This window comes from Chiloscyllium punctatum, chromosome 3 (assembly GCF_047496795.1).
Source record: "Chiloscyllium punctatum isolate Juve2018m chromosome 3, sChiPun1.3, whole genome shotgun sequence".
Taxonomy (NCBI): domain Eukaryota; kingdom Metazoa; phylum Chordata; class Chondrichthyes; order Orectolobiformes; family Hemiscylliidae; genus Chiloscyllium; species Chiloscyllium punctatum.
Window position 1 is genome coordinate 130,244,067 of NC_092741.1, and position 17,667 is coordinate 130,261,733.

Genomic DNA, 17,667 nt, shown 5'->3' on the forward strand with positions numbered 1-17,667 from the left:
GGATGTAGTATGGATGAAAAAAAGATCAAAACAATAATATTTATTGCAGCTAATGATGGCAGAAATATGATTTATGACATCGTACAACTGACTTTCCATAGATGTTTAATGCATTTATCAGAGGTTTGCAAGCACTATCCTTACAGGCAATTAAAATGTTATAGCCTATAATGTAATAGCTTAATACAAGAAAGGATGTCTATTTAAAATAGTAGGACAGTGTAAAGAACTTCTATGCTGTTTATATCATTTGACTTTTATTGTCTATGAATGATTCAGCTGTCTTGTACTATATATGAAAATATGGAAGTTGGGCAGAGAAATAATTATGTTCAAATCATGCATGTCTCTTTTAAAACAATTGACATTTCAAGGTATTTGTCCAAGAACTGTTGTGTCTGAAGTATTGCCTTCTTTTAAACAGCACTGTTTCATATCATCTGGGGAAGCTGGAAATGGAACCTAATGTCTCCTAAATTAGGGGATCGTAGATGTTTCTATCAAACAATGATACAGAGCCTCTGGAGACAGCCGTCTTTAACTGACTGAATAGTTTTCTTCCTTTGGATACTCTTGTGCTCTAATGATAGTATCAGTGTTAGACAGCATTTACTTGAGTGGTAAACTTAATGGTGAGCTTGTTACTATGGTCTGCAAAACTGCACCCTTCTCAAAATAATTTAGTTTACACTTGGCATAATATCACAAATAAAAACATGGAAAATTGAGTTTTGTAAATATTGAAATTCACATAGTATGACAAAGAGTTAATGTAGTTTAGCCTTGATGCTTAGATGAGGAAGCATCAACGATTCTGCTTTTTCTCAGTAAAGCCTCCAAGAATCCCATTGGAATTTTTATTATTGGGAATCTGTAGTTTTCTGCATGCCATTTGAAGCCTGGCTTCTGTATTCCAGATCTGTTCTTAAACACCAATATCAGTGTTTAAACCCTGACCTTCCTAACCACCTTCAGCAAACAAAGGGACAATAATCTTCAATATATAATGGGATGTGTCATAAGAAAACCAAAATGTATGAGATAAAGTAATCATTGGAAAACTTAAGCCTTTTAAATAAAATTGAAAAATGAAAGAACCTTATATCATGGCTCTCAGGAATGTATCATGGGACTATACGTACAATAAATTCCTATGAAGTATCATTCCTTTTGTTAAATACATTTTTATTGTTTTACTGAAAAGGTGGAACATTGAATGATAAAATAGTCTTAAAAATGTGCAATAAATTAGTATAAATGTATCTCTAGGTAAAAACAATGACTACAGATGCTGGAAACCAGATTCTGGATTAGTGGTGCTGGAAGAACACAGCAGTTCAGGCAGCATCTGAGGAGCAGTAAAATCGACGTTTCGGGCAAAAGCCCTTCATCAGGAATACAGGCAGAGAGCCTGAAGGGTGGAGAGATAAGTGAGTGGAGGGTGGGGGTGGGGAGAAAGTAGCATAGAGTACAATGGGGGAGGGGATGAAGGTGATAGGTCGGGGGGAGAGGGTGGAGTGGACTGGTGGAAAAGAAGATAGGCAGGTAGGACAAGTCATGAGGACAGTGCTGAGCTGGGAGTTTGGAACTGGGGTGAGGTGGGGGAAGGGGAAATGAGGAAACTGTTGAAGTCTACATTGATGCCCTGGGGTTGAAGTGTTCCGAGGTGGAAAAAGTGGCGTTCTTCCTCCAGGCATCTGGTGGTGAGGGACCTGCGGTGAAGGAGGCCCAGGACCTCCATGTCCTCGGCAGAGTGGGAGGGGGAGTTGAAATGTTGGGCCACAGGGCGGTGTGGTTGATTGGTACGGGTGTCCCGGAGATGTTCCCTAAAGCGCTCTGCTAGGAGGCGTCCAGTCTCCCCAATCTAGAGGAGATCGCATCGGGAGCAATGGATACAATAAATGATATTGGTGGATGTGCGGGTAAAACTTTGATGGATGTGGAAGGCTCCTTTAGGGCCTTGGATGGAAGTGAGGGAGGAGGTGTGGGCGCAAGTTTTGCAATTCCTGCGGTGGCAGGGGAAGGTGCCAGGATGGGAGGGTGGGTTGAAGGGGGGCGTGGACCTGACTAGGTAGTCACAGAGGGAACAGTATTTACAGAAGGCAGAAAGGGGTGGGGAGGGAAATATATCCCTGGTGGTGTGGTCTGTTTGGAGGTGGCGGAAATGTCGGCAGATGATTTGGTTTATGCGAAGGTTGGTAGGGTGGAAGATGAGCCCCAGGGGCATTCTGTCCTTGTTACGGTTGGAGGGGTGGGTCTGAGGGCGGAGGTGCGGGATGTAGGCGAGATGCGTTGGAGGGCATCTTTAACCACGTGGGAAGGGAAATTGCAGTCTCTAAAGAAGGAGGCCATCTGGTGTGTTCTGTGGTGGAACTGGTCCTCCTGGGAGCAGATACGGTGGAGGTAGAGGAATTGCGAATAAGAGATAGCATTTTTGCAGGAGGTAGGGTGGGAAGAGGTGTAATCCAGGTAGCTGTGAGAGTCGGTGGGTTTGTAAAAAAATGTCGATATCATGTTGGTCGTCATTAATGGAGATGGAGACGTCCAGGAAGGGGAGAGAGGTGTCAGAGATGGTCCAGGTAAATTTCAGGTCAGGGTGGAATGTGTTGGTGAAGTTGATGAATTGCTCAACCTCCTCGCGAGAGAACGAGGTGGCGCCAATGCAGTCATCAATGTAGCGGAGGAAGAGGTGGGGCATGGTGCCTGTGTAATTACGGAAGATCAACTGTTCTACATAGCCAACAAAGAGACTGGCATAGCTGGGGCCCATACGAGTGCCCATGGCTACGCCTTTGGTCTGGAGGAAGTGGGAGGATTCAAAGGAGAAATTAAGGGTGAGGACCAGTTCGGCTAAACGAATGAGAATGTCGGTGGAAGGGTACTGTTGGGGACGTCGGGAGAGGAAGAAACGGAGGGCTTGGAGGCCCCGGTCAAGGTGGATGGAGGTGTAGAGGGATTGGATGTCCATGGTGAAGATGAGGCATTGGGGGCCGGGGAAACTGTAGCCCTGGAGGAGGTGGAGGGCGTGGGTAGTGTCTCGAACGTATGTGGGGAGTTCCTGGACTAGGGAAGATAGGACAGTGTCGAGGTAGGTAGAGATGAGTTCAGTGGGGCAGAAGCATGCTGAGACAATGGGTCGGCCAGGGTGGTCAGGCTTGTGGATCTTGGGAAGGAGGTAGAACCAGGCAGTGTGGGATTCCCGGACTATGAGGTTGGAAGAAGTGGGTGGGAGATCTCCTAAGGTGATGAGGTTCTGTATGGTCTGGGAAATGATGGTTTGGTGATGGGGGTGTGGGTGGGGTCATGGTTGAGGGGGCGGTAGGAAGAGGTCTCCTCGAGTTGGCGTTTGGCTTCAGCGGTGTAGAGGTTAGTGCGCCAGACTACCATTGTGCCCCCTTTATCTGCTGGCTTGATGGTGAGGTCGGGATTGGAGCAGAGGGATTGGAGGGCTGCGCGTTGTGAGTGTGAGAGGTTGGAGTGGGGGAGGGAGGTAGACAGGTTGAGGTGGTTAATGTCCCGGTGGCAGTTGGAAATGAAGAGGTCGAGGGCGGGCTAGCGCAGGGTGTCCAGGTGGATGTAGTGTGTTGGAGGTGGGCGAAGGGGTCCTTGGAAGGTGGGCGAGTGTCCTGATTGTGAAAGTAAGCTCGGAGGCGGAGGCGGCGGAACAAGTGTTCAACGTCACAGCATGTATTAAATTCATTGATGCGTGGGCAGAGGGGGATGAAGGTGAGTCCTTTGCTGAGGATTGATCGTTCATCCTTAGTGAGGGGGAGGTCTGGAGGGATTGTGAAAACTCGGCAGGGCTGGGAGCTGGGATCTGGTGTAGGTGTGGAGCTGGGAGTGACGGTTGAGCCTGTAACTGGAGTGGGTGTGGTGGTGGGGAGAATGGGGGTGGAGTCATGAGCAGGGGTGGTGTTCCCCTCGGTTCTGGGGGGCGGGGATGGTGACAGTGGGATATGTGGGGGGCGTGTCAGCAGAATGCAGGTGAGTGGCGTTGGTGAGGGCAGAAGTGGTGGCAATCATGGCAGTAGAGGGGGGCGGAAGTAACTGAGCATGTGACATCAGCGATGATGTGAGGGGCAGAAGTGATGTCATGTGTGGTGTATGAGGAATTGTGAGGGGTGGAAATGGCTATTGGAGTGGTCATGATGGGGGCGGAAGTGACATAATCAATCAGCGTGGGGGTAGCAGCTGCACCAGCCGCATGGCTAATGGCGTCCGAGCAGTTCCAGAGGCCAGAGGACTCTTCTGGAATGTTTGAGGAGCGCTGATTATGGAGGTGGGTAGATAAAAGGTTGTTGTACTTACAGTTTTTGATGTTTGAGATGGAGTTGCAATACTGTTTGTTGAGAGTATGAATTCTTCTGAGGATGTCGTACAGAAGGGTCCTTTGCCATTCTGAGAGTGTGTGGCCCTCAGCTGAGGCAGGGCAGACTGTAGAGAGGTTAGATGCTGGCGCATTGCTGCGAGCGTGGAGTGGAGGATCTTGAAGGAGAACCATTTCTGGTGTTTTTGAATCTGTAGTCTGTACTGTTTGTCTTGTTCGGGTCCGAACTCTGCTGGTTTAAAGGTGGTCCGGAGTCCGTGTGGGATGAGTTGGTTACGGAGGCAGGCACTGAGGAAGCAAATGTGGCTGTGGTAGCGAGTTTGTTTCAGGACATGGTTGAAGAGCTTCAGGGCAGAGGAAATGACCTGGGAGTTGCAGTGGGAGAGGGACTCCCTGAGATTCTTGTAGAGAGAGAGGAAAAATTCTTCAAGACAGGCATCCTTGCAAAAGGATTCGCAGTAGGGTTAAAGTCAACTCGGTAAAAACAATGACTGCAGATGCTGGAAACCAGATTCTGGATTAGTGGTCGTGAAAGAGCACAGCAGTTCAGGCAGCATCCAAGGAGCAGTAAAATCGATGTTTCAGGCAAAAGCCCTTCATCAGGAATACAGGCAGAGAACCTGAAGGGTGGAGAGATAAGTGAGAGGAGGGTGGGGGTGGGGAGAAAGTAGCATAGAGTACAATAGGTGAGTGGGTATCTCTGTTAACATTGATTGAAAGTTGTGACGTTCCACTTCGGAGTAAATGGAATCTTTGCATGAATATAAAATTAATTGGTTTTGGATTTTTTTTATTATTTCATTTTGGCAGCGTCCACAGTTTTGATGTTGCAACATTAGTCATTTTGAATTCTCTGCTCCTCTCTCTCACTCCAGCCTGTTTGGGATTATAGTCAGCATGGATTGGTTGGACCAAAGGGTCTGTTTCCATGTTGAATGACTCTGACTCTATACTGTGATCCAGTGTACTTGCAGCGCTCCATTCACTGAGGTCCAACCCTGACATTGTTATCAACTTGCTGATAAGGGTAACACTGTCGTTACCTAGTCCTCTGAGACCTACCTAGCAGAGGTTAAATACCAACTCACTGACACTTCCTCCAGACCATGACCTCACTAACAAACATCAAGCCATTGTATCCTTGACTACCACTGATCTTGTATCACTGGCCTTACCTACATTACTTCCAAAATTATAATCCAAGCCCTTTATAGTCTTCTATCCCATTCCCAAGATCCATAAATAGTGGTACTCTAGTTGTCCCATTATCGAAGCTTGTTCCTGCCTCACCGAACTTTCTATTTTGGCCCTAGTACAGTCTCTTCCAATCCACATGCTTGACTCTTCTGACATCACACATCACTTCCTCAACCTTTCTTGGTCCTTATTGCATCCTCTTCATCATTGATGTTGATCCCTGTACACCACCTCACCCATCATGACAGACTCAGAATTCCAAAACAGAGTCTCTACCAGTGAGCATCCACCATTATCACAATCTGCCCAGGTGTGCTTGTTCTCATTCTGAACAACTTCTCTTTCAACTTCTCTTGTTTCTAAGTTTGACCTTTCTTTCACGTTTATTTGGCCCAATGCTGACTCTTGGCTTTCATTCCTTGATCTCTTTGTGTTCATTTCTAGAGATTAGCTATCAACTAATGTTCATTCCAAACTCATGGACTCGCAGAGCTACCTCAACTATACTTCCTCATGGCTGCCTTCTGAAAGATCTCCATTCTATTCTCCCAGTTTCAGTGTCTCAATTGCTTCTGTTCTAATGATGCTCCCTTCTGCACTCAGTGTGGTCAATAATCTCCTTCAAAATGGTCAATCAATTTCAAGTTATTCATTCTCATTCCGTTCCCTCTCTCCCTGAGCAATGATTGGATTCCACCATCAGTCTTCTATTCACCATCACAGTCCATCAACCTCCATTTTCAATGGATCAGCCACTTCCACCAACTCTAGCATGCTATAACCACCAAACAGATCTTACCCTCCCCTCTCATTCCAGAATTAGAGATTTTTTCCTCATCTACTCCCCAGCCATCCCAAACTCCTTTCCATGCAAGTGTTTGAGATACAATATCTGTCCTTTCACCTTATTCCTCTGAACTCACCAAGCATTAAACACTTCTGACCAAAGCTAGACTGGGTGACTACATTGCCCAGCACCTTTGCTCAGTTTGTAAGCCTAAACCTGAGCTTGCAATTGCTTATCCTTTTTATTTTTCCTACTCCCATGCTGACCTGTTCATCTCCAGCTTGCTACAGTGCTCCACTGAAGTTCATTGCAAGCTCGAAGAACATCATTTTATTTTGCAATTTGGCACTCAACTGCCTTCTGGACACAATATTAAGTTCAACAACGTGAAATCATAACCTCTGCTTCTCGTTCTATATGGTTTTGTTTCTTCCCTTTTTTCCTTTTGCTGGATCGGTCTTTGTCTTTTTTTTAATCCCTTCAAGTTGCATTCCAATGGTTTTTATGTGGCAATTCGCAGCTCATTTGGACACAGCATTTGTTTCTTCACTATATTGATTACCACACTTGGCTGTCGAGTCACAAACTCTTTTATTACTTCATCTCCTCTGACTTCCACACTATCACAGACATTCTGCTTTGTTCTTCCTTGCACCTCTCTTCACTCACTCGCTGAAAATCTCTCACATTTCTGATGAAGGATCAGTAACCTGAAACATTAATCCCATTTTTCTCCATAGATGTTGTCTCACTTGCTAAGTTTTTCCAGATTTTTTTTTGTTCTTACTCAGATGTCCATCATTCATTGTATTTAAGAATTGGGTTTGTTTCAGCATTATGTTTGTAGCACATCTGTGCACATATTACACACTTCTATACTTCAAAATAGAGATCTATTATGACCAGTGTGTTACTGTTAGTTTTTAGGAAGGAAAAATAATGTGCGAAACAAGCTCTTCTGAGTAACTTCAGTCTGGCCTTTGTGGGCTATGACTGTCTTTTTTTAAATACAATTAAAAAAGAAAGTATTGTCAGTTCAATGAACAGTGACTTTTGACTCCACTACTGAGCTTATTGCACCAAATATTTAGCACCCCTTGCTCAATGAAGAAATTGTTTCTGTAACGTAGCCTGTAATTGCACTGCATCTAGCAAACTGAGACTATGGGTCACCAGCTGCAATATGGAGTCAACAAATGCACACACAGACTGATTCAGTGCTAATAGAATTACTTTTAAGTATATGTGCAATGTGCTATTCCTCTGGCTTATTTTCGTGTTAGACAAAAGCTTTGGCTGCACAACATTAAAAGGATTCCATACATGCATTTCAAAAGTTCACAGGTAGTTTAACTGGGACCAGCTGGGAAGCAATGTGAGACAACTTCCTGAAGGTAGTATCGTCGAAATTGACTTTAGTGCACTTCAGCTATCCAAAAAATATTGCTGCTTAAAGCGACTTTGCAATATGAGCAAAAATAATTAATTTATCTATAAAATTCAGCCCTACTGTGTAATTTAAATAATTATAGTTTAATGTAATAGGGATAAAATTGGATGATGCAATGCATATGTTTTCAAGCTGGAATCCACAGAGCTCAGGGGTCGACTCCAAGGGATTCATCATATTTCTGTCTATCAGGGACCAGACATACATTGTTCTTAAGTATCTGTAAAATTCTGTGTATAATCTTTCTTTCCTCCCTATGTTTGTTGACCGTCTTAATTGTCAGCCTTGGCTCAGTGATCAAACATTTGTGTCTGAATAAAATGTTTGAATTCTCAAACCACTTGGATCACTTAATTTAAGTATATAATCTACGATGCTACTTAAGTGAGTTCTGAGGAAATAAGGTCATCAAAGTCCCAGAAGACCATAAGGTTGCTCTCCCATAACAGACGACTGACTGTGAATTAGCCTGATGGCAACCATGCCTCGGCTGAGGCTTAAGAAAGGGAGTCTTTCTTGATATCCTCAACTGGTATGGGAACTGAATCTACTCTATTGGCTTCACCCTGCCTCGCAAACCAGCTGTCCAGCTAACTGAGACCTCATCTGCACACTCAAGTGATGTAAAAATTCCTGCAGAACTAATTTGAATAAGACGGGCATTCTCATTGTGGCAATATTTATCTCCCGAGCAGATTAATTAAAATGCTATTATTTTATTTAGCACTGCTATTTGTGGAGTCTTTATGTGCACAGATTAGTTGTCAAGTTTTTTGAGATATTCTGAAGTTATGAAAGGGTAGATAAGTATATCTATCTTTTCTTCTTTTGTTTATTCTTTCTTCCTCTCTTCTCTTTTCCCTCCTTCCTTTCTTTTCCTTTTGCGTCTTACAATTATTTTGTTTTTCAATGGCATATAAGTGGACTGCTAAGGTAGCCCTCGAGAAGGTGACGGTGAGTACCTTAAACTGCCACAGTCCATCTGGTGCTGGTACTGAGGAAAGCAGTCCCAGGATTTTGACCCAATGACAGTGAAGGGACATCAGCACTGTTCCTGGTAAGAGTGGTCTGTGGCTTGGAGAGGACCTTGCAATTGATTATATTCCCATAAATCTGCTCTTTTGTCCTTGTATCTGGTCAAGTTTTCAGGTTTATTAGGATCCGTTGAAGGATCATTGGTGAATTGCTGCAGCACATTTCGTAGATAGTCCATGCAGTACCACTGTGTATCGGTGGCGAATTACATAAAAGTTTAAAGTGGTGAATAAGATGCCAAACAAGTCGGCTGCTTTGTCCTAGACTCTGGCGGTTTCGTGAATGTGCTGGAGTCATAGTCCACTCAAGAAAAGGAAAAGCAATCCATCTTGCTCCGGACATATGTCTTGTAGGTGTTGAACAGATGTCAAGTTTCAGGAAGGAATTTATGACAGAAATCCCTGCCTCTGATCCTAGTTTGCTATTTTACATCAGAGAGATTGTAATAACACTTGATGTTTTTAAAAAAAAGAACATTTCCCACTCTTTCAAAGAGGTGTTTTTATCGCTGAGACTTTTGAATTAAACTTAGTTCTGTATTTGCATTTTAACAATGCCTTAAATCTATGTATAGGATATAAATGTAACAAGTGGTGGTTAGATGGGTGGATGGGAATCTCATACCGTAGACTCTAATCTAAAATGATGCAGCTGCAAAAGTTATACCTCCTGTGATCATCTCAGAGTTTACCTCACACCTTTGGAGACTTTCTCCTTGTTTGATCTGTGTTCTTTAATCCCTTGCTTGGAAAGAAGTATAATTCTGAACTTGTTTGTAAATCTATGGATGAAATACCCTAAACTAATATCCCACTTGAAAAACTGAATTGAAGAAAATTCATAAACTGATAGATGTAGAGCTGAAGCCACACAAAAAGGCATTCATTTCTGTATCAGGTCAAAGATGTCAGCAGTTGGGGGGTCATTGAAATTACCGGAGCATCTTTGCAGATGAAGAGATGAGCATGGAAATCAGTGTTACTAAAGAAATAACTCACCAGTAAATCACAGCATGTTAAAGATTATGGTCTCTCCAGACTGAAATGCATAGAACATTAACCAAGTCCTCTGATGTGAAGCAGCCAGGATCTTTATTCTGAAAATGTTCTGGTTTCCAGTGAAGGCACAGATTATGAAGGAAGGCTGCCAAAGAAGATGGGTTTTATCTTGACAAGCATATTTTAGTTTTTCAAAGATTGTTGGCTGACCTGCTTACAAATACGAGCTGTTCAACACTGTCAAATCGACCTTATAAGATCTGGATTTTGAGGCTCAACTGAATATTTATGCGACCAGAAATCATTTGCTTCCTGAAGAGATGCAAAAATGTATTAAGGTGGAGAGGTCTCTGGGTCCCAAAAAGAGACTAGAGTAACAACAAACAAATAACAAGATGGGAATTTCCTATGAATTCAGAGGTTAGGTCGATTTTTTAGTTATTGTGTTTTGGTTTGTGAGCAAGCCTTTGACAGTTTCTAAGAAACGACTTTGCTGGGATAAGATTGCACAGCTCCATCGATTTTCCTGTGATATTTACCCAGTGGTTGCTGTGCATGTGAGAGTACTAGAAGGCCAAAAGACTGAAAGTTGTCATAACTCAAACTGTTCCCAACCTGACATGTGCACAACAGCACTTTCCACTAATAGTCATTAGCAATTAGCAGTCACATGAATACTTTTCAATTTTACCTCGAGGGGAGTAATTTGTCACCTGAAGTGTATAGACAGGTTAATTTGGCAGATAGAATATAATTGGAATAATGTGAGCTTATCCACTTTGGGAAAAATGGGTTTTGAAAGAATGGGTCTGGGTGTCCTGAGACATAAATCACAAAAGTTAACTTGTAGATGCAGCAAATGATTAGGAAGGTAAAGGGAATGTTGGAAAGGGAACACTGAACTGTAGAAACATAGGAGCTCCCATGGAGCTTCCTCTGCCATTCAGTATGATGATGGATACCAGTTTCAATACCACCTCAATGCTTGCCTCCTATGCTAAACCCAAGTGAATAAGTAGGGAAGTCTTGCAACAAGGTGATGGTGAGATTGGAATACTGCTGGAGTACTTTACACAGTTTTTGACTTCTTGCGTAAGGAGCGATATACTTGCATTAGAGAGAGCTCAAGTAGCTGACTAGGCTTATATCTGGGCTAAAAAGATTGTTTTTCAAAGAAAAATTGAGCAGGTTGGGTCAAAACTCATTAAAATTTGGAAGAATGAGCGATGATCTTACTGAGGCTGTTCAATGAGGGTTAGATGCTTAAAGGATCCAAGAGGATGCTCTCCCTTGGGGAATTAGGGAGCATAGATTCAAACTAAGTTGTCTCCCATTAAAGAGTGAGGAAGAATTTCTTATCTGGGAGTCATTAGTCTTTGGAATTCTCTTCCACAGAAGCTAGTGGAGGCTCAGTCATAGCCATAGAGTCACCCTTGAATATTTTGAAGTTTGAATTAGACATACAGTGCATTGACAGGCAGAAAGTGGAGTTAAGGCCACAATCAGAATAACCAAAATGGCAGAGTCAGTTTGATGAGGTGAATGTCTGACTTCTGCTTCTATTTAATATCTTTTGGTAAGGGCAGGGATCTGTGAATTTCTAACATGCCAAGAGAATGGAAGAACATGTGACCAATACAAGAAGGTGAAATTCAAGTAGAGCCTTAGCAGAACAGTCTCAAGATGCAGCCTCACTTTCTCCTGCTTCCATAGCTCATGTTCTTACAAACCTGGTCTGCATGACTCAGTATTTCATCAGAAAGTTCCTATTCTTAATCTCAAGAAGCCAGTTTTCCTTTTGACATTAGAATGCAACCATGACTTTTGAGTTGATATTTAGCATTTTCATGCCTAGATCAAACTCTTGCGCCTATGTAGAAATCTTTTCATGATTATCTACACTGGGATCATTAGTATTTCAGGGTTGTTCACAAGGAATCAAAACCACATCTTGCTTTTGTATGGTTCCTGCTTTAAGATGGCGTCAAGAATCATGTATGCAGTGAAAAAGTGTTCTTTCACAGTCACCTAATTACTAACCCATGTCAAAACATTATCTCCATCCAAGATATCCATTTAATGAGTATTCAAGGATAAATAAAAAGTTTACCTCAAAACATCAATTAAACAGTCTTGGTCACAGGTTAAAACCCAACTGCCAAGCGTTCTAAGGAAAATTTAAGCGGTCTATTCTTGAACTTCCTTTTTTTAAATTAGCCACTCTGCCCTTTTTAAATGTTGAATCTGTGCTTGTTTGATGTCATGTTTTATTTTTCTCAAAGCTAGTAATAAAATTGCTATTCCTGGTAATTGACTCCATAATTTGAACTAGCAAAGTACAAATTAATTGAAGTGTAATATAGATGTCTGCTTTAAAGAATTAAAATCACTTTTTCTGATGGCCAAGATGGATTAAAAAGGGGGACCTATTCACTCCCGTTGACCTGGTTGTCACATATATTTTCTCTTTGCCCAAAATGTGGCATCATTATACTGTCAATGGTATGGATTTTGGAAAAGCTCATTCAGTTGTTGTGAAGAAATTGTAGCAGCTTGAATGTTATTGCATATGCAATAACAGTGATTAAATCAAGAGACGATACCAACAAATACTCTATTTGTTTAGACATAAACCAAGACTTAAAATAGTGATTCCTACCCATTACTGCCATTCCATTGAAGCCTATTATTTATAATACAGGTAACTTAATGAAGCAAGTATTGTTTTACTTACTCATGGGGCGTAGGCGTTACCGGCTGGCCAGTATTTATTGTCTGGTCCTGGTTACCCTTTAGATGGTGGTGGTAAACTGCCTTCTTGAACCACTGCAGTCCATGGTGCTGCAGATCGACCCACAATACCATTAGGGGGGGAATTCCAGTATTTTGACACAATGGCAGTGAAAGAATAGCCATGGTATCTTCAAGTTAGTATGGTGAGTGGCTTGGAAGGGAACTTGCAGATAATGGTATTCCCATGTAAATGCTGTCCTTGTCCTTCTAGATGGGAAGTAGTCATGTGTTTGGAAGGTGCTATCTAAGGAACCTTGGTGAATTTCTGGAGTGCATGGTACACACTGAGGCTACTGAACATCAGTGGTGGGTGGAACAAGTGGATGCACCAGTCAAGCAGCTGCTTTGTCCCAGATAGTGTCAAAGCTTTTTGAGTATTTGTTAGAGTTGTACACTTCCAAGCAAATGGCGAGTATTCCATGATATTCCTGATATGCCTTATAGATGGTAGACAGGCTTTGAGGAGTCCGGAGATGAGTTACTCGCTGCAGTATTCCTAGCCTCTCAGTATTCCTAACCTGCTCTTGTCGCCACTGTGTGCATATAGTGAATCCAGGCGAGTTTCTGGTCAGTGGTGACCCCCCTAAGATATTGATAATAGGGGACCTGGTGATCATAATACCATTAACTGTCATGGAGCAGTGGTTAGATTGTCTGTTATTGAAGATGGTCATTGTCTGGCAATTGGGTGGCGTAAATGTTACTTGCCATTTGTCAGCCCAAGCCTGGATATTGTCCAGATCTTGTTACATTTCAATGTGGACTGTTCCATGTCACATGACAAACATCTGGTACAAATATTACGCCCTTGCTAATACTGAAAGATTCAGGTAGCAATAATGTCTTATTTTTGTAAGACTACTTATTTAACATTTTACAAAGCCAACTACTTATTATTTTTGGGCTATAATTGTCTTTATTGTATTTACATTTCCGCATAGCTGCAAGTCAGCAACCACCCCAACCCAGCAGCATAACTTATTACCAACAGCAATACTTTTTTAAAACATTAATAGCTTATAAATTATGAGCAATGTAAAATCATTTTTATTCATTGTCAGTACCATCGACTATTTGGACAGAAGTTTAAAAAGTTAAATTTTTGTTTATACAATTTTTGTTTGGTTCTCACTGTAAATCTCGAAATTGGGATTGATGGGAAAATGTTGGTCTTTCTCTCCATCATTCCTGTTCCCCTCTCCTCCTACATCCCTCTCTAACAGACATAAGGTCATTGACCTGAAACATTAATGGTGTTCCTTTCTGCATAGATGTCGCCAGCATTTTCTGTTTCAATTTCAAGTTTCCAGCTTCAGCATTATTGAGTTTTTGATGAAAGGTCATCTAAACTTGAAACATTAGCTTGCTTTCTCTCCATAGTTGCTGCCTGACCTGCTGTGATCTTCAGCATTTTTTGTTTTCAGTACAGATTTCAACATCAGCAGTAATTTGCTCCTACATTGACTTTTTTTTTGAATATGTTTTCTACGTGGTTTCTACAATACTCTGTGCATTGTAGTTAGAGTAGTGGAGTCAAACTGCAACTGCCATTAGGATTCACCCTGTTATAGACTGCATTGAAGCTGGAAATCCTAAGTGTCTCCACTTAAAAGGCAGGTCTTTGCAGGGAAAACTTAAAATAATCTTTGGGGTAACTTTAGTTTTTTTAAAAAGTTTGTGACTTGTCGATGTATACTTTATTTTATACATGTTATTTTAAGTGTATGCAAACTCACCTATGCAAGAAAGTGCACAAGTAGGAAAATTTACAGAAGAAACTTGGATCATTATTGCATGTATTGTAGGAATGACTGCTGTCAAAATCTTTCATTGACAATTAAAAGGAAAAGGACAAAACAAATGCTGCATTTCTTAAGTATGTCAACTAAATTAGTTTTCTGTTGTTCTGAAGCTTTTCTGATTGAATGATTTAGAAGTGCATTTCTCCAATACATATATAGTTCATATTTTACCCTGAAGTGCAATGCTAAAAGAGCCACTGCCAAATAATTGTATTTATATCTCCACTGCATTTGCTTAAAAAAGTATATATTTATTTGAAATAATTGTACTTGTCAGTGCCAGATGTTTGTTAAACACCACGTTAAATTGTTTAACTTGTCTCCCTAATTTTGAATGATGTTGCCAAGCAAAATAATAAAGTAGCCTTTAAGCCAAATTTTTGGCTAACCAGTTGCCAAAGAATTAAAACAGGTGACAAGCTGAAGAAGTGTTAAACAGGAAAGATCTGACTCAGCAGTAAGGGACTGCCTGTCTAGATGAAGAGATTATCGTTACAGCTATGTGTTGTTATATAAATATTTGGGTTATGTACTCTCTGGAGCGTATTTCGAAAATATTTTAATTCTTATCCACTGACATCAGGTATTGTTAACCCTAGTGAAATCTAGCAATCTATCAATATTTGCAGCAATTATTTAAGCTGACAAGCTGCCATCTGCTTGAGCAGACAGAACAAGGGAAGCAATATTTAAATTCCAGTCTCCTTACATGGAAGACATGAACAACAGATCCCTTGGAGATAACTATTTGAAAGAATTTCTCTTCTTAATACCAAGCTGGAGCTAACAACATTGCTGTGCAAGAACAAGATTGTTATATGTCCAAAATAAACACATCTTTAAGAAACGACATGTTAAGCACTTAGTGTTTTCACATCTTTTCAACCACATTTTCATTCTCAAAATATAAATTATCTTTTTTAATTTTACTATGTACTTTTCAAGTTCCAATGTAGATACACATATATATATATATTTGTATGCACACACTCACATACGTGTAGATTCACAATTAACTGTAGTCTCAAGCAAGTGGATAATGATAATGGGAAACATGGTAAGAATTTCCGCAGTTTATTCCTTTTATTGTCTTTGCTTATCTCTTTCATTCTGCACCTGCTGGCATTTCACATGTGAACAGTTCCAACTGTCAGTCAGGCACATTTGGTAGAAGGTTGTTGTTCAAATACCACTGCAAATCTTGAGCTCATACTCGAGTGTGCTACTGAGAGAGTGCTATACTGTCACAGATACCATCTTTCAGATAAAACATTAAAATGTGATTATATCTGCCCACTGGTGATTCTTCAGCACTGTTTTAAAGAACAGCAGGGAGATTATCCTCAGTGCCATGGCCAATATTTATCCTTCAATGGACAACATAAAATCAAATCATATCATCATATTGCTTTTTGTTGGAACATGCTCCATTTTGTTTCCTACTTTACAAAGTGAGTAAATTTCAGCAGTTCTTTATTACCTGTAAAACACTTTAGGATATAAATGCTAGTCTTTTTTAATTCTCATTAAGTTAAAGCACTCCAATCGTCCAAATGTTGCTCAAATTTTGGAGTGTGAGACAAAAATTATTTTACAACAACCAAAGCCCACAGTGCTGCAGAGCTGAGCAGGCTGTCAACACCAGTAATCTAATTGGTAACTTCTTTTGAGATCAGGATTGTGAAGCTGCCAGCTTTGAAAAGAATGGTAAGTCTGTGTGTTTAAAAGGGAACCCCTGCTATTTGGAAGATGGCACATTAAACACAACACCAGTAGCCTAGATTCAGCAATCGGTTTACTGCTTAGCACAGCACAGAAAACCATTTAACCAGATAACTTCTCTACTGTTTCTAAAGCTGGCAATTCCACTACACTAATCACAGTAAAGAATGCTGTTGACATAGCTGAGGTAAGTGCCTGCTGACTTTAATAATCACCTCTTAATGGGAGAACCATATTGAAGGAGTATTGTTGACAAGTATTCTTGGGTCCATTGAGTGTCTGCCAGCTAAGACACAAATGAGTGAGCCGAGAAGCTTCGTGTTTACAGATCAGCAATTTCAGAGCCAACTAATCTTGCTAGCAAACTCAGAGTAACACCAAAGAATATTTCATTGGAGAATTGAAGTGAATACTTCTATACAGGGCATGAACTCAAACTCAATAGAAATTAACTGCACAATTTGGATATTCTTTACTGAGGTCCATAAAGGTTTACAGCACAGAAAAAGGTGATTCAGTCAATCATGTCAACTCCATGATGGTCTTAAGTATAATCACACAACCTTGTTTTCTTCCCATAACCCTGCAACTTGTTAGCTGCCATTTCTTGCCAAACTACTCTTGCAAAGATGCTGTGTCTTTACCAACAGGTGGCAAAGCATCTTTTTCTCCAAAAGCTATGTATAAAGAAGATTCTCCAAACAATTTTCTCACAATCTAATTCATAATTACACTGTCATCCAATTATCCCCCATACAGAACTGATATGTTCTTCAGAGAGCTCACAGGGTGATGATTAAAAATAATCTTTTATATCAAGGGAAATATTAGGCATATTCTATTACTTTTTTTTCATTCTTCTAACTTGGCGAATTGCCATCCATGACAATTCTGCAGCTGACTGCAGGAAACAGTTAACCAAAATCCAATGGTTTTTTTTCTTGAGAACATTTTTGTTTGCTAAAAATACTTCTGCCAGCTTTGGTTTTGTAGCTATGACATTGTGATATAAATTTCTTGTTAAAATATGCCATTTAAAAAAAAACTTTGTCCTGCATTCTCTGTTTCCAGTTGGGAGAAGCAGTCTTGTTCTAGGTCTCTGCAATTGCAGATATTTATCTTTGCCATCCTTCCCACATTATTAATTATTATAATTTAAGAATCCTTAAACAAAACACCGGTAATTTTGCCGTGAAATATTTTTCTATCTGCGAAACAGTACAATAATGCAGTGCAACTTATTTAGTAATAGTGCTGGAATCCAACTGTTCCAGCTTAGAGTTACCTCAATTTTTCATTAATTTATTTACAAAATGTTTGTTTTGACATGGCTTAGTGTGGCAAGCTGTACTAGAAAGATTGGGGGTGTTACTTGATTCTGTCTGTGATTGTCAAACCTTCTCCCCATGTCACTCCTCAAGCCATCCTCCGGATGTGCTCAACTCAGATCGGGACTTACCAGGGGGTAATGTATTAAAGTGGAATTCCTGTCAGCACTGTTTTCACAATTATTATCCTGTTTGTTTAATGTGCAAATAAATTATGTGCAGATGTTT

The 17,667-nt window shown here is 40.8% G+C and overlaps 2 protein-coding genes across 6 annotated transcripts in view; one reads left to right on the forward strand and one right to left on the reverse strand.

The window, feature by feature from the left end:
- mcph1 (microcephalin 1) overlaps positions 1-17,667 on the forward strand; it is a 333,731-nt gene that overhangs the window by 230,161 nt on the left and 85,903 nt on the right. The window lies entirely within an intron of this gene.
- LOC140464938 (angiopoietin-2-like) overlaps positions 1-17,667 on the reverse strand; it is an 85,300-nt gene that overhangs the window by 64,895 nt on the left and 2,738 nt on the right. Inside the window, exon 1 of one of the 2 annotated variants that reach the window (XM_072560607.1) lies at positions 4,309-4,387. The exons of the other annotated variant lie outside the window; for it this stretch is intronic. The gene's annotated coding sequence lies outside the window, so the exon portion shown is untranslated. Of the gene's footprint in view, positions 1-4,308; positions 4,388-17,667 lie in introns of those variants that run through there. 2 annotated transcript variants of the gene reach the window in all.